Source organism: Schistocerca gregaria, chromosome 6, assembly GCF_023897955.1.
Source record: "Schistocerca gregaria isolate iqSchGreg1 chromosome 6, iqSchGreg1.2, whole genome shotgun sequence".
Lineage (NCBI taxonomy): Eukaryota > Metazoa > Arthropoda > Insecta > Orthoptera > Acrididae > Schistocerca > Schistocerca gregaria.
Window position 1 is genome coordinate 303151475 of NC_064925.1, and position 22422 is coordinate 303173896.

Sequence of the window (22422 nt, forward strand, 5' to 3'; positions counted from 1 at the left end):
CTTAAGAGATTATATTGTGTGTGTATGTGTGTCTGTGTGTTTAGAATTTAGGATTTATCTGTTTTGAACATAAAATAGGTTGCAGTCTTGAGACGAAGTTCGTGATTTCGTACCCAAATCAGGGAACACGTAGCGTTGCACTGCCGCGTATAAAAGGCGCAAAAAAAATGCAAATTTCATTCTGTCTGTATTGTTAATGTGTGTCGAGTGCTGATTAGTTTCAAAAAATTTCGGTGAGCCGTTTCCCGTGCTGACACCCCTTCATGCTGTAAAGTGACATTTCTCACGAGAGCTGTGAGGACGTGGATCGATTATGTTAGGATATTGCATACATTGGAGGCGGGGACTACGAGAAATACGGGCTTGCGCAACGAACTCGTGACGTCACACTGGTACACGGCACTTCGCGAACGCTCGGCTTCGTGCGAGACTCGAGGAAAATCGGTGTTTAATTGAAAAGATATCCACTAAAGGTCTTAACATTGTCGTGAGCATTCGACAGCCAGCTGCATTTAAACGCGCAGTCAAGCATTATTAAATTCGCCTGAAATAGTTACTCGCTCACCGCCGGAAACGGCTGCTGACTCTCGTAAGACCTGCACTGTCACGTGCTGTGACACGCGCCACGACTTGACTTTCTCGTGAGCCTCGACTAGATATTGGCGAATGTTTGCTCAACTGTAGGTACTGTAGACGGACTGTCCGCATATACCTGTAGCAAGAGACAAAGGGCGTAGCCAGCCAGCAACCTCGCCGCTGTGAGGTCGTGTCACGGCGGTCTTTAAGGCCGTGGCCGGGCTCCGCGGTCGATTTGTTAGCGTGTAAATAAAGCCTGGTTCGCAACGCGTGGCCGCCGCCGTGAATGGCCCATTGAGGGTCACGGTCTGGCACAGGTCCAGGTCACCTGTGTGTTGGCTTGAGAGACTGGGTGGGGAAGGGTGGGGAGCGGCGATGGTAGGCGGGCGGGTAGCGGCAGCGGCTACATGAACAGCCAGTAAGTCCGTGGAATGCGTAATGCTGCGTGCTGCCGAGCTGCTTACTGGCTACACCATCATGTGTCACTGAAATACAATTTCAGCGTGACATGCAGCAGTCTCGATGCATGGATGAAGGATAATTACGGTTTAAAGTCAAGTCGATGGCTATGTCATTAGAGACGGAGCAAAATCTCGGACTGGGAAAGGACAGCGAAGAAAATCCACCGTGCCTTTCAGGAGGAACCATCCCGGAATTTGTCTTAAGCGATTTAGGGGAACTGCAGAAAACCTAAATCTGGGTACCGGTACCACGCATCTTACAGGTTACAAGCATCGGTTGCGAAGTTATTCATTATAGTTATTTAGCAACACACAAATACAAGGAATGTTATCCACATTACGCACTTCTGGAGTCGAGCTCCCATCATCGGGCTTCCTACACTCAACTGTTCATACACGCACTTAATGCGTAAAACTGGTCATAAGAGAATACAAGTATTCCGGAATCAAGACCATATCTTACTTTAAAACCAACAATCCTTGCCCCCACAGGATTGGTTCATCATGTTACTGCTGATTCGCCAAACTGCTCCTTTTCTGTAGAAGTACCAAAGATGGCGTCTTTCTAACGTCACACGAGCTGGCTTCTCGGTCTGGTTTGTCGTCTGAAAATCAAGTATACGGCGCTGACTGATTGCACTGACCCATCAACAGTTCCACTCTGTTCCAGAGATGGTACAGGAGACGTGAAGAAATAACATTGACAGTAGTTATCTGTCACAGCTGCTTACCTACAAGTATACTAATGTGACAACACTCTCGGGTTACCTCCTCATACAGCGTCGGATCTCCTTTTCCCGGCGTAGTGCAGCAACTTGACATGGCATGGACCCAACAAGTCGTTCGAAGTCCGCTGTAGAAATACTGAGCCACGCTACCTCTGTAGCTGTCCATAACCGCAAAAGTACTGTCGGTGCACGAACTGACCTCTTCATTACGTCCTATAAATATCCAGTGGGATTCTTTCGGGCGATCTGGGAAGTCGAACCATTCATTCGATTTCTCCAGAATGTTCTTCAAACCGATCACGAACAACTGTGGCCCGATGGCGTGACATCGTTGGTTGGGCACATGAAGTCTATGAATGGTTGCAAATGGTCTCAAAGTAGCCGAACATAACTGTTTCCAGTCTGTGGTCAGTTCAGTTAGGCCACAGGACCCATTCCATTCCATGTAAACGCATCCCACAATATGGAGCCATCACCACTTTGGACAGTACTCTGCCGGTCGGAGTGGCCGAGCGGTTCTAGGCGCTACAGTCTGGAACCGCGCGATCGCTACGGTCGCAGGTTCGAATCCTGCTTCGGGAATGGATGTGTGTGATGTCCTTAGGTTAGTTAGGTTTAAATAGTTATAAGTTCTAGGGGACTGATGACCTCAGATGGTAAGTCCCATAGTGCTCAGGGGGGCCATTTGAACCATTTCGCTATCTCATAACTTTTGCCACCTTAGTGCTGACAGAATCGTTAATATTCTTCTCTCTCCCTCTCTGTCTCTCTTTTTACTGTTATAGCATATCTGTGAGTAGTATATACAGATAACTATAGACAATGCTGTTCTTTCATGTCCACTGTGTCATCTCTGGAACAGAGTAGTATAGCTGATGGCTCAGTGCCCTCAGCTGACACCGTATACAATTCAGGTAACAATCCCTATGCGGGAAGAGAGAACTGATGCGACACGTAATCGGCGGGACTGCTATGGAAAAGTAACACTTTGGTGAACGGGCTGTAGTACGATGAAGCGAACTGGTGGGACGAGGGTCGTCATCTTTAAAGTAAGACGTGGGTTTTTTTACTTGAATATTATATTTTACGTCATTTGCGTATTTTTAAGTGCGTACGTCTGAAGGACTGCGCGCAGCCAGGCAGGTGATGGGAGCTTGACGCCAAAACCCGTACTGTGTATAACGTTCCATATATTTGTGTGTTGTGTGCTGAATAACTTTAACGATCATCTCTGGATGGACGGATGGGAATCTTAACCACTGCGCCACCACGTCAGATGTAGTCGGCATGAAGTACTGCTGCCACAATTCGTTGGATATCAACAATCTCTAGAAAAGGTTGTTCTTTTAAGCGTTTCTTCAATAGAGTGAAAACGGAAATAATCTGTATGTGCAAGATCTAGTGAATATGAGAGGTGATGATGCAAAACGAACCCTTTAGATGCTTGAAATCGGTGCTCGGTTATTACGGCTGCAACAGTTGAACACTACCTTTATTACTTGTTTGAACTTTTCTGCCCACATTCCATTCCGTGTCTTTTTGTACGTGGAAACATTTCCATACGTCTGTCATGCATTCGCAGCGCCAGATTTGCACCTGATGGCCAAAGTTCGCTCTTCTCCCCCCCCCCCCCCCCCACAGTAAATCGGTTCCGCATTAACTCATCGGAAGTTTCGCTGCCATACGATAATTACAGCCCACAATGGAACTCTGTCAGTAGCTGCACGCTAATTGCTGCCACCCGGTAGACGGTTAGTAAACACTGTTGCTGTAAAAATGTGTTTTGTTGCTGCACCATGCGGTACGTTTTTAGATGCTGAATAAAGACGACGACAGTGCTGTCGGGAGCGCAGCGTCCCGGCAGAGCGCTATCAGCTGCCTAGGCTGATCTGCGAGCCCGCTCCGTCGCGCGGCCAAAGCGCGCAGCCTAGCCTGAATGGCTGTTGTCGGAGAGGAATGTCTCTTCAGCGCAGAGCCTTTGAAACAGCCTGCCTTTCAGGGCTCGTCGCTGCTTATCCTCCGCCGAGCGCTGCACATTAGAGCCACACAAAGCGGAATTTTCAGCGTCGGGGTCTTTTGAGGGACGAGGATGCGCTTCAGTACCGATTTTCCAGCTGTAGAATATGAGGAAACATACACGGAAAATCGCACGAATGGTAGCTAGTTTTCACCCATAAGCAACCTATTCCACATACACGAGAGTTCTTCTTGTCTTCCGACGTAAAGCAGTATTTTAAAACTACGCAAGGGTATATAGTTTATTAAAAAAAAGTGAAAGGACGTACAGAGGAAGGCGAAAAAAGTAAATACAGACTGTTCATTCCTATGAGTATTTGATCGAAGGGCTCGTAAGGTGACTATTGTGTGTGGCAGAGCCTATATAGGGCGGAAGGAGGTGCTGTCCAGCCTGGAGCTGACTATGGGACACTCTTTCTCCTAATCCTCCTAAACCAGTAACACTCCAATCTCGATTCTTTAGAGTATCTAATTCCCATACATGAAACAGCCACAAACGCCTGAGCACTTTACTTTTGAAGTCGTTGAGTGCTCCCATTATCAAACAGTGGGCGAATATAGTCTGTGTGATTTGTGCTCCATTTTGAGAAAAGATAGTCTTCCACGAGTCTCAATGTTTATGACATTATATCTCCTGAACTATGTGTCGTACATAGGCACGAGGGTCAATGTTAAATTAAAAACCGATAGCGCATCGTGGCCGCGCATCCTGTCGCATGACATCCTTTGACAGTCGTCATTAACTTTCACTTCTCTTCCGGTGTTGGTTGTATCGTTATAATGCTTTGTTTGTCGCCATGTTAATCAGTAATCTCTCCGATTGTGAAGTACTCTCGGTTATACGGTTCTGAAATGGAAAATAAGTTCATTCTGCTGAAATTCGCCAGCAGCTTGTTGAATTTTATGGTGCAGGGGTAATGAATGATGTAGATGTGCCTAAATGGTGTAGGCTGTTTAATGAAGAAATAGGAAATGTTCATGACGAAGAACGATCTGGACGGCCTACTGTCATGAATGAAGGTTTGACACAAAAAGTTGATGAGACAATTCACCAAAATAGGATCTTTATTACTGACAAGCTGCACCAGAAATTTTTAAAAGCTTCAAGATCAATAGTTTATCACATTGTCTGAGACAAACTTCACTACAAAAAAATGTGTGCGATATGGGTGCCGAAAATGTTGACAGAAGGACACAAAACAAAGCGAGTGGCACATTCTTTGTCCGGTTTGGAGAGCTATCACAAGGATTGTGACGAGTTCATGAGTCACACTGTGAGCAATGATGGAACATGGATTGCGCACTACGTTTGTCCAGTCATCGTTCTAACTCCCCGACGAAACCAAGAAAATCAAACAAAACCCTTCAACCCAGAAAACCGTGGCCACGGTTTTTTGGGACCGGTAAGGCATTCTTCTGTTAGACGTTTTGCCTAGAGTAATGACAGTAGGTGCTGGGAGGTACTGCGAAACATTACTAAAGCTTAGGAGCGCCATTCAAAATCGCCGTAGGGGACTGATCTGTGGCGGCAACGATCTGCTTCACGACAACACTGAGCCTCACGTTGCGGTAACAACAAAGACGCAACTAGATAGACTCTGTTGGGGATTAGTGGGACGTCCATCACACAGCCTCGACTTAGCACCATCAGACCTTCACCTGTTTGTAAAACTGAAGGGATTTCTTGGTGGAATGCGCTTGGAAAAATACTATTACTAACTGGTTCACCAGTCTGGTGGCTGAGTTCTTTGATGCTCGAATGCTGGTGCCACAACATGGCAGATATTGAAAAGTGAAAAAAGTGTGCATATAGTAGTGTGTGATACAATTTACGTTCATAAGTGAAGTTTCTCTTGCTCCTTCACATAACTGTTCTCACGTTAAAAGTGACCCTCGTATAATTTTGCAGGTACATTCTTTGGAATGTGTGGATATTGTATGCAAAATGTGTTCTGCACGCAGATAGTTATAAAGAAGTCATCATCATTTTCTTGGGCCTTTGTCTCACTTCGATGCGGGGTCAGCCCTGTTGCTATGGATTTGGCAATGTTAGTGTCAGAGGGTCACCGGATGCCCTTCCTGTCGCCAACCCACACCTCCCAGGACAGAAATAGTGTACCCTAGCTGTCTGCATTTAGTGTAAGCCATGAAATAGTGCGAAAATTTTTCACATGTCTGCAAGTCGTCTAACTGAGGCGGGACTTGAGGACCAGCCCAGTGATCACCTAGTGGGATATGGAAAACCGCTTAAAAACCACATCCAGGCTGACCAGCGCACCAGCCCTCGAAGTTAATACGCTGGGAGGATTCTATAAGGTGCCAGCGCACATACCGAGTAAAGGAAGCAGCGCATTAATGCTCTCAGCTAACCTGGAGGGTGGTTGGTAGTGGTAAACTAGTAATAAATTAAAACATCATGCCTGATAGGGAACAGCGAAAATGTAGTGACAATAACTTTCTTTTCATTATTTTATGAGGGATGTCAGCGAGAAAAGTTTTTCGAAAGGCTTGAAATTGTATGTAAAACTAGATGGAAGTTGCTAAATACTCTCATTCTCAGACAGTAATGGATGAATGTAGTATGAGTAATTTGCGCGCCGTGACTTAAGCTCCATCAAGACGTATACACAGCTTCTGACTTTATACCTGACTCATTGTCTTAAATGTTTAATGTATGCATTATGATTACAGTTTAAATTTTTAAGCTCGGCCAGTAACTACATGAAACACTGAAAATCAAATATTTAATCCTTGGAAGTCTTCGGATAAGGCAACTTGCAACATCGTTTTTGCGTCCATGTGACCGATTCAGCCTTAGGTAATACAGAAGTAAGCACATAGCAATTATCGGAGTAACGGCACAATCTCAATGCATGACAACATTATTCATGGAGAGAACTCCGGGCACAAAGTCATTTCCATCCATTGTTAGCAGAGGCTTTTGATTGTACGGTTGTAATTGCTGCTTTACCAATATTCTCCACACTATAGCGTTTGACGGGTGCTTGCTACCCAGTCTCCTTTCACACGATCCAATGACAGCTTCTAAAAATCTTCTTTGTTGTTTGTTTTACAACATACGCCAATACGCTACAAGAGTGCATGCCTTACGTCAGTGTTAATGGCTGTTTAGTCAACGTGCGAACATAGTACAATATAAAACTATATGCCTTATATATATGTTAGTAGTTGTTTGCTTTACTTCTCAGCTGTTATGACATGTATTGCGGTATTGCATTCTGAAGCGTCTTTTTGATTATCTCTGTGTTTGTGGTACTGGTTACTTTAGTATGTGATCATGTATTTAAAACACTTATATAAATTTTAATGTTTTCTCTGATGATTTTCGTAGTTTACAGCAAATTTTAATCATGGAAAATCGGAGATAATAAGTGGTTTACAAATATTGTATAGGTATATTTTTTTCGTTTTTCATACAAGTAAATTTGTATGAATATTATTTTGTTATTTATATGTAGTTAAGTGCTGAATACGTATTCTTCTTCGTTCAGCATACCAATAAAATTTTCTAGATTTTTTTAATATTATTGGTTATGTTTCTTCATTAACAATTCCGTTTTAGAGTGCATCTTTATAGGTTTAGATTTGAAGACCTTCCATCATTGCGCGTCCTTTGGGTGCCATAAGTAGAATTTTTACTGCATTTCTTGTTTATTCTGCTTTGTGTTCTTGGTTTCGTAGATACATGTAAAGTGTAGACTGATCGCTCTCAAAATCTCAGGTGTGAAACTTGTACATTATTCTGTTATTCCACAGTTATACACAACACATATCTGCCAACTTCTACAACAACAACAACAAATACTACTACTACTACTACTACTACTACTACTACTGAATGACTTCAAAGGTGAGCCGTTCCCGACAGCCTGACCTCCACGGCAAACGAATGTCAAAGCGAACATGCCCCCAAACCAATGTATCACTGCCAAGGGAACAGCGTGATTACTACGCTCTGTTGATAATTATCATTTTGTATCCGTCCAGTTACAACTGAATAAAACAAATTTTTCGTGCTATACGCGTTTCTCCTTTATTGTTCGCAATCTGTCTTCAGTAGTCTGAAACATATTTGTGTTTATAGTATTTTGTTTTACATTTTGGACCTTGTAAGAGGGTCTGCGGAAAAGTAATGTCTCCTGATTTTTATTCTGTTTTAATAACGTTTGAAGTTTCACATGCCATGTGTATTACCCGCCCGGCTTCCGAGCTTCGCTGACGCAAGCCGCAGCGCTCTGCTATTAGATGGCTTGCATCCGTAGCCTGTAACATGGCGGCGTGTAAAGTAATAGTGTCGGTGAGTGAGAAACAGCGTGCAGAACAAGTTTCTAACCACAGGAAACGTCCCTCCAGTTTAAACCCCGTAGAAGAAGGGTAGCTGTGTATGCTGATGATTGTATCGACATCAGTAATGTGCAAAGTTGGGTTGTTCGTGCTCGTAATGAACGTATTGGTGATGCTATGTCTGTGACATCCGACTTACTTCTGTTCCTAATGCTTAAAGAACACCGTCCGGGAATTCACTTCAAAATGATGAAGCGCTGCAAGCAGGTTGTGCCCCCATCAACATAATCAAACATTCTACAACGACGGTAACAACACAGAGGTCTCGCTTTGGGAGAAATGTGTTCATCACCAAGGTAACTATGTTGAGAAATATATATTTAGAGATAAAGAATAAAGATGGAGAATGTTAACAAAGTTTGTTTCATTTTGAAAGCTGCAAAGAGCTTTCACATAAAAATTCGGAATCATTACTCTTCAGCACGATCTTGCATCAAAGTTAGAAACGGTTCTCGCACTTTGTGCTTTTCTGTGATGTTATGATAGTTGAAATTTCTGTTTAAAAATTTTGTAGACGCTGTTGTCCGTATGCTGTTTTCAAAAATGGTTCAAATGGCTCTGAGCACTATGGGACTAAACTTGTGAGGTCATCTGTCCCCTAGAACTTAGAACTACGTAAACCTAACTAACCTAAGGACATCACACACATCCATGCCCAAGGCAGAATTCGAACCCGCGACCGTACCACCAGCGCGGTTCCGGACTGAAGCGCCTGGAACCGCTCGGTCACAGCGGCCGGCGCACACAAATGAGGACTATCGGGAAACAATAGTTAAAAATGATGCAATCCGTTCATCAGCAGACTGCCTTGTAATCAAATATGATTATGCAACAAAGTTAATTTTTAATCATTACCTGCAAGTTTTAGTTGTTGAGTTTGAACTCAGACATGCTTTATTTGGTGTTTCTCCAGTAAATTAGAACGGACATGTCTTCGGTTATAATTTTCCATAATCATATGCTTCTTCAGCTGTGATGAATGCCCCACTAGAGTTTGTAAAAGTACGTCGGAAACATCCTGTATTTTCTTCGTGAGTGACTCCACTTCGAATGTTGGGCTCGTGGAGATTTTCCAAGGAAAGCCCTGCAGGTAACAGCAATATCACGCCATCGGGTGCGCTGAGCAATAACCGTTTATCGACCGGATGCCATTTAGGGCCGCCTTTCGCAAACACGATAACACCGCCAACCACGACTATATTTATCCAGTGACAACACGTCGCAGATGAATGTGTATTCATTAAAGCTCCTGTGAAATACGGCCCCACAAAACCACACGATAAGAAATGGAATACATACGAAAGCAAGTTTCCATCATAGCAGTTGTTGGAAGAACAAATGCCTTTTGTACGTGTTTGTAATCAAATTGCACTCTTATGGAGAATAGTGTCAGTTGTGTGACTGAATCCTTAATTCTCGGTCAGAAAAGTCGCAGTTCGTATTATGTGACGGGTAGGTATCTAATGTAACCGAAGTGATATCTGGGTTATAGGTTCTTTGCTATTCTTACTCTGTATAAAAGATTCAAGAGACAATCTAAGCAGCGCTCGTACGACATCTGAAGATGATTCTGTCTGTCTAGTAAAGTCATCAAAAGATCAACGAACTGCAAACTGATATACACAACGTGCATGCTGCGAAAAATGCCTATTGACCATAAACAATAAAAAATGGGAGGTTTCCCACATGAGTGATAACACAGTTCCATGGAGCCTTAACAAATAGTAATGATGAAGATAGAGAAAGTTAAAATAAGGTCAGCTCGTTTTGTGTTATCGTGAAATGGGAGAAAGAGTCACGAATATGATAAGCGAATTTGGGTGGCAATCACTGACACAAAGGTGTATGTGTCTATGTTGAAATTTCACTAAATTTCAATAAGAATGGCAAGAAAATAAGAGAAATGAGAGTTCGCACAGAAAGGTTTAGTTGTTCATTTTCGCCACGTATTATTCGCGAGTGGAGGGTCTGCCGGCACCGCTCTGGTTCTATTAACCCTCTGTCAAACATTTCAGTGCGAATTGCGGAGTAATCATGTAGATGCAGCGATCATTATGTTGAGGGTTCGGCCTAGTGGTGCGGTCTACCAATACTACGGTTCGGTAGTTTTGGTGCAATTCGTAAACGACGTAGTGAATGGTAGGGTTACTGGTACTACAGGTAGCGTTGGTAGGGAAATCAATATAAATGAATTTGTGAGGGAAAAACTGGGAGCCTACGTCTTCTCTTTGTTTTTTGTTTAGGAGCCACATATCGTTCAGTGTTAGTCCGTTGCTTGTTTGATATTCTTACAAAATATAAACTGCATTTTTGTAAGTAAAAAAATAGTTATTCGTGTAACCAGACATAAAGAATTCTACATAATTATTGTGGTTATTTTGTGCGCAGTAAAACGTCCTTCATCTTTCTTATATAACCAATACAAAATATTGAAGCGATGTTTGATTTTTTTACGACACCCTTCTGTTTAGACATTGACAATTTCAATTTTAATGTAAATACTGTTTATTTTTAAGTAACAGACAGGTGGATAACGACGTCGAACAAAAATGTTCCTTAGTTTACGGGGCTGTTTATACATCCTCAAACCCGTTCTAATTGGTTCACCACTTCCGGTTTCTGGGGGATCTAGTCAGACACTGACCGCACACGCAAACAAAGCGATCGAAATAAGGTAAAGGTCGATATGTATGAAGCAAACCTTACCCACAGGTAACGCGGTTACAGTCTTATCTGCCCAATGCTACTAGGAAAATTACCGTAGTCTACGCTTACTTATGATAGTCAACAGTAGATTAAGGAAGTTTTACAGCTCTATTTCCGCCGCAAGGATACCTGAAAATGTACCGTTGGTGGATGGGAAGGCCAGTGACTATGTCCAAATAAACTGCGAGTATGGACAGTAAAACTACCCTTACAGTCAAGCCATTCAACAAGCTATGTTAGCCTTCAGGAATTAATGCTTGAGGCGATGTTTAACTTACTCCGAGAACAACACTCTTTGTGTCATTCTCACTAAAGTGACGACGTAACGGAAACGTATTGTACAGCTGCGTTTGTAGGACAAAATTCGTTTGTCCAAGTTGTGCATACCTGTGAAAGCGCCAATTTGCCGCAGACCTCGGTAAACTCTGTTCGAACGGGGTTTGGCGACCATGTGTGATGTAGCAAGAGGTGTCACTGTTTGCACAGTACGCTGTCCGTGTACACAACGACCGCTCGTTGCAAATCCAACAATCCCTTCCACAAATGTTTGTTATTTCAATGTCACATAAACAGGCAAGAATCTACGAGTAAATTTATCTTACGCAAAGTCTGTAGTTTTGTCTGTATTTTTGTTAATTTCATTTCCATCTGCCTCGAGTATCGAGAAGCAGGATACACACATTTTATTCCTGTGAGGGTACCTATTGGTTTGCTTTTTGTAACGCAGTCTATACACGACATGCATGAGGATGGTGTAAACGAACATATTTATTACACTATAGCCTCTTCTGAAACATTATTGTGCTATGTATTCGACTAATTTTAAAGAAAGGGGGACGAGCGGTCTAAGGCGCTGCAGTCATAGACAGTGCGGCTGATCCCGGCGGAGGTTCGAATCCTCCCTCGGGCATGGATGTGTGTGTTTGTCCTTAGGATAATTTAGGTTAAGTAGTGTGTAAGCTTAGGGACTGATGACCTTAGTAGTTAAGTCCCATAAGATCTCACACACACTTGAACATTTTGAACAAAGAAAGGGAGAGAAAATCTGGTACAAAAATGAGAACAGAAAGTAATTGTTTCTGCTGTCATGTAGTAATTTCGAATCTGGCAATGTCCTCTAAGCTACCACATCTCTGTAGTCTCAGCTCTAACTTCTTTGACCAGATTTGTATTCGAATGCAAAATACGTTGGATGCTGTGAGTTCGCGTTTCATCCAGAATTCATAATACTTTAAACGGAATAAGTGTGTGATCATAGGAATGTGGCTCTTCGAATGACTTCCTAGGTGTCAAATATGTAATTACCATTTCGAAACTCGATCCGTATAAAAGTACAATAATATTATCAAATCATGCGCTTTCTCACTTTCAGTGCATTACCGTAAGTTTCCTTAGTAACATCACATAGTTTCCCTTTTATGTTTAACAGTGAACCCCATCATTGAATGTGTTAAGACAACGTTGAAGGATATCACCTGAGGATGGTCATGTTTTAAATAAACCACATTTAATTGTGATTGATAGGAGATTTTTTTGAACACCATAATTTAAGGTAATAGTCACAGAGTTCAGGAGCATTCAGTGAGGATAAAATTAACTAATAGAGAAATTAATGTTACATAACGCATTTTCACCGTATGTAGTATACAGAAAGCCAGTAAAAATTTCTTTGAGAACTACGAATATTGTTTCAGTTATAAACTTAACAAATTCCACTTTGTGATTCTTCTATTTCTCCAGGCGTATTTTATGACGAAGTAAATCTCGGGTGGACAGCCTGGTGTGAGTGTGCATAGGACATAATATTTCGGCAATCGACCACGTTGCCATCATCAGGTGCGCTGATGTACTGACCGGCGGTGGGCCGGCGCCTATAGGACAATCTCGCTCCCGCTCCGCCGTCTGGGCGCTGCGTCCTAGGTCTTCTCGTTCAGGAGGGTCTGCCGGCACCGCTCTCGTTATTCTTCCCTCCTCCCCGAAGAACGGTACACTCTGGGAAATATTCTATTTCTCCTTAATCCGGGTGACCGCGGGTTCCCACGCCTTGCTAAAACCGTCGGCACACGGACCATGCATGCGAACTACACTCCTGGAAATGGAAAAAAGAACACATTGACACCGGTGTGTCAGACCCACCATGCGTGCTCCGGACACTGCGAGAGGGCTGTACAAGCAATGATCACACGCACGGCACAGCGGACACACCAGGAACCGCGGTGTTGGCCGTCGAATGGCGCTAGCTGCGCAGCATTTGTGCACCGCCGCCGTCAGTGTCAGCCAGTTTGCCGTGGCATACGGAGCTCCATCGCAGTCTTTAACACTGGTAGCATGCCGCGACAGCGTGGACGTGAACCGTATGTGCAGTTGACGGACTTTGAGCGAGGGCGTATATTGGGCATGCGGGAGGCCGGGTGGACGTACCGCCGAATTGCTCAACACGTGGGGCGTGAGGTCTCCGCAGTACATCGATGTTGTCGCCAGTGGTCGGCGGAAGGTGCACGTGCCCGTCGACCTGGGACCGGACCGCAGCGACGCACGGATGCACGCCAAGACTGTAGGATCCTACGCAGTGCCGTAGGGGACTGCACCGCCACTTCCCAGCAAATTAGGGACACTATTGCTCCTGGGGTATCGGCGAGGACCATTCGCAACCGTCTCCATGAAGCTGGGCTACGGTCCCGCACACCGTTAGGCCGTCTTCCTCTCACGCCCCAACATCGTGCAGCCCGCCTCCAGTGGTGTCGCGACAGCCGTGAATGGAGGGACGAATGGAGACGTGGCGTCTTCAGCGATGAGAGTCGCTTCTGCCTTGGTGCAAATGATGGGCGTATGCGTGTTTGGCGCCGTGCAGGTGAGCGCCACAATCAGGACTGCATACGACCGAGACACACAGGGCCAACACCCGGCATCATGGTGTGGGGAGCGATCTCCTACACTGGCCGTACACCTCTGGTGATCGTCGAGGGGACACTGAATAGTACACGGTACATCCAAACCGTCATCGAACCCATCGTTCTACCATTCCTAGACCGGCAAGGGAACTTGCTGTTCCAACAGGACAATGCACGTCCGCATGTATCACGTGCCACCCAACGTGCTCTAGAAGGTGTAAGTCAACTACCCTGGCCAGCAAGATCTCCGCATCTGTCCCCCATTGAGCATGTTTGGGACTGGATGAAGCGTCGTCTTACGCGGTCTGCACGTCCAGCACGAACGCTGGTCCAACTGAGGCGCCAGGTGGAAATGGCATGGCAAGCCGTTCCACAGGACTACATCCAGCATCTCTACGATCGTCTCGATGGGAGAATAGCAGCCTGCATTGCTGCGAAAGGTGGATATACACTGTACTAGTGCCGACATTGTGCATGCTCTGTTGCCTGTGTCTATGTGCCTGTGGTTCTGTCAGTGTGATCATGTGATGTATCTGACCCCAGGAATGTGTCAATAAAGTTTCCCCTTCCTGGGGCAATGAATTCACGGTGTTCTTATTTCAATTTCCAGGAGTGTATGAGCGTTGAGCGTGCCGAGTTTCTGACGTCATGGCGTGGAATAGCACGTTCGGGAGTCTTTCCGAACGTGCAGAGCAATATTTGGCATGTCAGATATTCTGAGCGTGCGTCTGAGCGTTGACCAATGAGGTGGCACAACGCCACCTACGTCACACGCACGCCGTCACCCTTCAGTACAGAGTTGTGAGGCGCCATATTGGATTCATTTCGAGCTTATATGTATATATGCTGTTTCTGAGCACCAGCAAATTCAGAATCATTGGAAAACCCGTTCTTAACTGTGTGATTCGTTCCAATAAAATAGCGAGAAACATCATACTCATGGCAAAAGAATTATCGTAACTTGCGTCTTCTGAGAATAGGCTATTTGAAGGCAGTGACACACGGAAGATCCACCCAAAACGCATTGTTTTTGGTACAATTTCTTATAATTAAATTAGCAACATATCTACGATAAGGTTTTCTGCAACGGGTAACATACTTTGATTGCTTGCGACATAGGTCTATGTGTTGTTGGATTAGCGTAATTAGTAACATCACTGTCCCGTATTGATTTGATAGATGGGGGCGGAGGATCGCGTCTTGACACTCCTGAATTTTAGTTCCTAACAGCAGAGTTTTTATTAGGTTCTGATACTTTATTATTAGTTTAATATAAGTTTATACTATGATATTTGATGTTACGTAAATATAAGTTCACCTTTTTTTTGAGCGGTAGATTTGTTAGATTGGTTTAATCTACAGGACAGCTTGCGCTACTTGTATAAAGATATTTTGCTCCTTTTTCTTTTACGCTTCGTAATTCACATGTTGCAAAGATTCTTCTATTGGGTAGGAACATTGATTAAGGAAGACTGACCTTGTGGTTTTAATAAAATGTGGGAATGATGAAATAATGTTTATCTTATGCGGAGAAGTATTCCAAATTTGTACCGCACTCTTTGTAAAGGAACTTTTATATGTCTCTGTCCTTATTGATTGGACATGGTACTTTCCTTTTCGTGGACGATGTAGGAAATGTGCGTTATAGTAGAGCTAACATGGGAATTTCACGCTCGACCGTTGGGTAAACAGTGTGATTTACGAACTAGAAACATCCCTCAACTGCCGCTGGAGTGCGTTCGATCGCGTATACCACGTTGGGGCCCGCGTACCGAGTGCACGAGTTGCATCATTCCTGAGCGCTCAGCAGCACGTTGAACTTGGGACGCTCAACGTTAACGTTTGACAACACGATTCGTGTGCCGACGGCTTAAGGATGTAATCGCTGTCACGATTTAGTTGTGGCTCCCTTACTCTGATCTCTATGGGTTCTTTGATGACACAGTCCCACTATTTGGAAGTCTGTGTCAGGACTTTGGTTTGGTCGTAATCCATGCTGGGCTGTTCCGACAGGCAATGCTTAGCTATTACCGACTTACTGGGCTGTTGCAGTCTAGTGTGCAGTTGATGTTCTCGGCATCGGTCCTCAATGGTACGAATAGTGGAATGTCAGATCCCTTAATCGGGCAGGTAGGTTAGAAAAATTACAAAGGGAAATGGATAGGTTGAAGCTGGATTCAGGGGGAGTACTGAAGTTTAGTGGCAGGAGGAATAAGGCTTTTGGTCAGGTGAGTACAGGTTTATAAATACAAAATCAATGCGGGAGTAGGTTTAATAATGAATAAAAAATAGGAGTGCGGGTAAGCTACTACAAACAGCATAGTGAACGCATTATTGTGGCCAACATACACACGAAGCCCATGCCTACTACAGTAGTACAAGTTTATATGCCAACTAGCTCTGCAGATGACGAAGAGATTCAAGAAATGGGTGGTGAGATAAAGGAAATCATTCAGATGGTGAGGGGAGACGAAAATTTAATAGTCAAGGGGAACTGGAATTCGATAGTAAGAACAGGAAGAGGGGAAAAGCAGCAAGTGAAATTTAAGAGGAAGCCGCCTGGTAGAATTTTGCTCAGAACATTACTTATCATAGCTAACACTTGGTTTCAGAATCATGAAAGAAGGTTGTATACGTGGAAGAAGCCAGAAATGAGTGGAAAGTTTCAGATAGATTATATATTGGTAAGACAGAGATTAAAGAACCAGGTTTTAAATTGTAAGACATTTCCAAGGGCAGATGTGGACTCTGACGACAATTTATTGGTTATGAACTGTAGACTAAAACTGAAGAAACTGCAAAAAGGTAAGAATTTAAGGAAATGGGACCTAGATAAACTGAAAGAATCAGATGTTGTAGAGAGTTTCAGAGGGAGCATTAGGGAACGATTGACAAGAACGGGGGAGAGAAATACAGTGGAAGAGGAATTGGTAGCTTCGAGAGCCTGGAGGAGAAGTTGAACGGAATGGACAGTGTCTTGAAAGGACGATATAAGAAAAACATCAACAAAAGCAAAACGAGAATAATGAAATTTAGTCGAATTAAATCAGGTGACGCTTAAGGAATTAGATTAGGAAATGAGACACTTAAAGTAGTAGATGGGTTTTGCTATTTGGGAAGCAAAATAACTGATAATGGTCGAAATAGAGAATATAAAATGTAGACTGGCAATGGCAAGGAAAGCGTTTCTGAAGAAGAGAAATTTGTTAACATCGAGTATAGATTTAAGTGTTAGGAAGTCTTTCCTCAAAGTATTTGTGTGGAGTGTAGCCATGTATGGAAGTGAAACATGGACGATGAATAGTTTAGGAAACAAGAGAACAGAGGCTTTCGAAATGTGGTGCTACAGAAGAATGGTGAAGATTAGATGGTTAGATCACGTAACTAATGGGGAGGTACAGAATAGAACCGGGGAGAAGAGGAATTTGTGGCACAATTTGACTAGAAGACGGGGTCGGTAGGTAGGATATGTTCTGAGGCATCAAGGGATCATCTATTTAGTACTGGTGGGCAGTGTGGTGGGTAAAAGGCTTAGAGGGAGACGAAGAGATGAATACACTTGGCAGATTGAGGAGGATGTAGGTTGCAGTAGGTATTTGGAGATGAAGAAGCTTTCACAGGATAGGGTAACATGGGGAGCTGCATCAAATCAATCTCTGGACTGAAGACCACAACAACAGTGGTAGGATGGCTTTTTTGATACCACTTGTCACCCCAGGAAGCAATATGTGTAGCCCATCTGTCTGTGTCTAGTTTATTCTCAAGTTCAGATGTCGTGAAGTTTCTTAAGAGGGAACATTCATTTAAAAGATGCATCAAATCCACAATTTGAAGATTCGGCAGTGAAATTTGGTACCATGATGTATATGAAATTAACACAGTTACTGTTAAGTTATTGATTTCCATATGTTTAATCTCTTTATGGAATTCGTAAATTTTATGGTCAAATCCCTTAAGAAATATCACTATTTATATGTGAGTAAACCAGTGAATTATCATCAGAATATGACTTCGTTCAGCTAGAGACTAGTTTCTGTCTCGTCGATTACTTTGGTAAAACTCTTCGACATAAAGAGATTTCTACAAAATTTTCTCTGTTTAATCTCTCTACATGTGGTAAGCACCCCTCACGAGGTTTTTGAATATATCGAACGGCAGAATTTAAAAAAAATTAAATTATAATTTGTAACTATACTGTAAAATTCACGCAAAGTTCCTAGCCCTTTGATCCATGTCTTTGCTTATACTCAATGTTTCAGAATTTACTCTTGAGACAGCAGTTATTGGGTTTATAGAAATAAGTCTCCAAAATTTCAAAATTTTATGTTCCATAGATTCTGAGAGAAAGGCACATAAACTTTAAAAAACTTAATTTGCAGAAAATGCAACTCGGAGTTCAACACAACGGTTTTTCTTACGTCATTCTTTAGAAGGCTCCCTCTTTGTACTCAGCGCCCTCTTTCCGTTCACGGCTCGTCTTCTGGTCTCTTATTTTCTGACTTCTTTCCATTACCAGGTCTTCAACCGACTTTTCAGCTGCACAGAGGCGCTATAACTCTTTTTTCCTCAAGATACCTTGAGCGAATTTGCTATGTTAAAAACCATTCTCTCTAATACCGTCATACTCCCTATGTTTTCACTGTTAAATACAAAAACTGCATCATAAATTGCAATTCTCACAACTTTAGCAGATGACAATACGGTTTTAGGTCATCGTTTCCATACGAATGAATTTAGCAACATACAGCATGCAAATCTGAAGCCTTTGCTTTTGAATGTGAGAGATGTTTCGTTTCTGAGTCTGTAGATATTAACAGCAGGTAATGTGACACGGATGATGAATGGAATCTTCATCTGTGTTTTCCAGGCACTTCGGATGCGATTTCATCATTGAAGGTTTGGGGGTGAGTTTTACTAGAAAATAAATTGAAAATTGACATTTTCCGTCATTTTCATGAATATGTATTTGCGTAAAGGGTAACTGAGACTTGCCAGCCTGGGCTTTACCTTGTTGGTTGAGGAAAACCACCTGAAAACCACATCCAAGATGGTTGGCTCACTAGTCCTCGTTGTTAATCCGCGTGCGAATCGATCCAGGGATGGAGCGGGTCGATGCAGGGATGGCTCACCTCCCCGCATCCCGGAAGCGGCACGTTAGTGCGCTCAGCTCTCTTGGTAATAATGGCCGGCCGGAGTGGCCGAGCGGTTCTAGGCGCTTCAGTTTGGAACCACGCGACTGCTACGGTCGCAGGTTCGAATCCTGCCTCGAGCATGGATGTGTGTGATGTCCTTAGGTTAGTTAGGCATAAGTAGTTCTAAGTTCTAGGGATCCGATGACCTCAGATGTTAAGCCCCATAGTGCTCAGAGCCATTTGTACCATTCTGTAAACGTGCTTACATTACGTTGTACTAGTTGTCACTTTGTGGAATTGAATTCCATGTCGTGTGCACTTGGTCAGTCAATACCAGGACCGTTAATTCTGGTTGTGGATGACGCTGGAGTTCTACGATGACGTCCCTCAGGTGCTCCATGATAGTTGATCCATTGTACAACTGCTGTCGCCGATCACGCCTTTGGGGGCCACTTTGCCGAAACACTAGTCAGTCAGGGTAGCGTAGTTTTTACAAAGGCTACATATTTGCCAACGCATTACCGTTCACAAGATTACCCCACACCGGTAGCTCGTCCAGGACTCAGCAATGGTAGTACCCATCGTGGTGATTAACCTGTGCGCTAGAGAATGCCAATAAAGGAATTAGGTTACAGTACGCTTGTTCGCCCAATGCTTGAATACTGCTCAGCAGTGTGGGATCCACACCAGGTAAGGTTGATAGAAGAGATAGAGAAGATCCAACGGAGAGCAGCGCGCTTCGTTACAGGATCATATAGTAATCGCGAAAGCGTTACGGAGATGATAGATAAACTACAGTGGAAGACTCTGCAGGAGAGACGCTCAGTAGCTCGGTACGGGCTTTTGTTGAAGTTTCGAGAACATACCTTCACCGAGGAGTCAAGCAGTATGTTGCTCCCTCCTACGTATATCTCGCGAAGAGACAATGAGGATAAAATCAGAGAGATTAGAGCCCACACAGAAGCATACCGACAATCCTTCTTTCCACGTACAATACGATACTGGAATAGAAGGGAGAACCGATAGAGGTACTCAGGGTACCCTCCGCCACACACCGTCAGGTGGCTTGCGGAGTATGGATGTAGATGTAGAAATCAGGAAGGCGCTATAGGTGAACTTTCACAACACACTTTCTTGCTGTACTTTTAATTTCGATCCAGTGGGATGGGTTTTATGTTATTTGTCGATTTAGTTTTAGTACTGCCGTGTAATTTTTAATAAGCGAGTACGAGACTTTTCATGAGCATTGTATTGTCAGTTAAATATAAAATGCATTCCATGTGTTGTCTCCTTTCGTGTACGGCATATCTAATGATTATTTGAAGACTGAAACCGGTTGTGAATAAAGAATTACTTGTTAATAGTCGTTGACGGTGAAACTATGACCTTTTTACACTTAACAAAACACAGTCAACGACATTACGGAAGATGTAATGTGTTGTACACTCGTTCGCCCTCCGCTCACGATACCAGCGGGCCATAATCTTCTACAGCTAATTCATAAGAAGAATCTCCTAAATACGTGCTAAGTGCATAGGATTTTAACCACATCACACCTTTCTTTCTGTCATTAAGTTAGACCACTGAATCGGAAAACTCTAGTGAGAAATGAAATATTTCCTTTTTCAGGACACAAGGATGGGACTGAATTGCTTCCGGACGTGAATTCTGTTCAACAATCCCGTAAAAACTGCCTCTGAAAAACAGGTGAGTCCTGTTAAACTTTTTCTTTCACTGTGATGTATGAAGTAAAGCCCATAACATATATTTTTAAATCGTCGTGCCAAGCTAAGGAATTTTGTTGGGCAAGCTCCTCAAAATAATTTGTGTTTCTGTATCAAAATTCAAATTTAGTTCTATCTTGAATAGGTTCTTCATTAATGACAATTATTTTAGGTCTCCATTAACACATGTAGTGATTGTAGGCTTTAATCGATAACGCTGAGACAGAGTTTTTATTTTATTTATTTATTTTGTGAGCCTGTTGTTCACTATATATAGGTGGCGTGAAACTGTTGTTATCTTCAGCCGGAGGGGATATCTTTTGCGTACGAATTGCATTTTCACGATTTGTGTCCTAAGATCTTTCTAGTACTTAAGTTATTTTTATTTTGGGAATGGTGACAACTATCATACTTCAGAAACATAAAGAGCTTCTGTTACAGTTTCGAAATTTGCCTCAGCCCTGCGACCATACATCGGACAAGTAACGTGGTCATCGGTTGTGGTATAATCTCTGGCGCACAGTTATTTTAGGTCTTGTGTATTGTGTATTGAGAAGGGGACCTAGAAACGACGGAGAGGGTTCGTAGTCCTCAGTGGTTCACAGCCCACAACAGGCTACAGTAGTCCACTCACCCTGCCGCCGCTCAGCGTTACGTCTCATACAAATGTTCGCGTGGTAGAGTAATTATGGTGTACGTGTACGTGGAAACAGTGTTTGCGCAGAAATCACCAACACAGTGTAACTGAGGCGGCAACCAGCCCGCATTCGCCGACGAAGATGGAAAACCGCCTTACAAACCATCCACAGGATGGCTGGCACACCAGACCTCGGCAATGATCGGCCAGGCAGGTTCTTTCTGGGAACTGGTACGCCTTCCTGCTCGGGAAGCACCGCGTTAGACCGCGCGGCTAGCCGTGAGGGCTATTTTAGGTGCTGCGCGGGATTAACCGAAAGGTCCCTGGCGCTGCAGTCGTGGACTGTGCGGCTGGCCCCGGCGGAGGTTCGAGTCCTCCCTCGGGCATGGGTGTGTGTGTTTGTCCTTAGGATAATTTAGATAAGCAGTGTGTAAGCTTAGAGGCTGATGACCTTAGAAGTTAAGTCTCATTAGGTTTCACACAAATTTTTGCTATTTTAGGTCTTCATTAACTCCTGTAGTAGTTGTAGGTTTTAATCGATAACGCTGAGTTTAGAATATTTTTGTGAGCCTGTTGTTCACTCTATATAGATGACCATAAAACTGTTGTTACATATATCTTAAGCTACTCCCACATTATATGAATTTATGGTGTCTGTTCTTTCGGACATGTCCTAAAGAACTGACACTACATATTCATATAATTTGATAGGCCTAGCTTGGCAATGAATCCACCTTCTTCAGTGCGGATGCACACGTCCGACCACCTATGGGAATCTCAGAACAGCGAATATGGAGGAAATGGACAGGGGCTGGGAACAGGTGGCGCTCAATGGGACTGTGGATCGGCCGTAAGGCGTGCCGAGATAGTCCGTGCAGTTGCGATAACGCTGTGTCTCGGATGGTCAGTTGTTATCGCACCAGTCTAGTAAGCAGGTGATCTTGGGTTCGAATCCTGGTATGGTACACATTTTAACTTGTCGCCGCCGATTCCGCGTAATGTCCCAATGCAGCTGACAGCTGTGATCCCTCGCCTTTCCTGTATTTTCACCCGCTTTCCACCTTCAATTTACATACTCTGATGTTGTTCCTAGGCCGTGAATTTCCTCGGAGACTTCCGAACGCATATTTTCACTTCTTCAATTGCACTTTACGTGTTACTACGTAATGAATTTGGATCATCTGAT

At 43.5% G+C, this 22422-nt stretch overlaps 1 protein-coding gene across 2 annotated transcripts in view; it reads left to right on the forward strand.

Moving 5' to 3' along the window:
* The window catches only part of LOC126278434 (kinesin-like protein CG14535), a 1017611-nt gene that overhangs the window by 254199 nt on the left and 740990 nt on the right, over positions 1-22422 (forward strand). For both annotated transcript variants that reach the window (XM_049978552.1, XM_049978551.1), the window contains one exon: positions 20505-20582. The gene's annotated coding sequence lies outside the window, so the exon portion shown is untranslated. The remainder of the gene's footprint in view (positions 1-20504; positions 20583-22422) is intronic.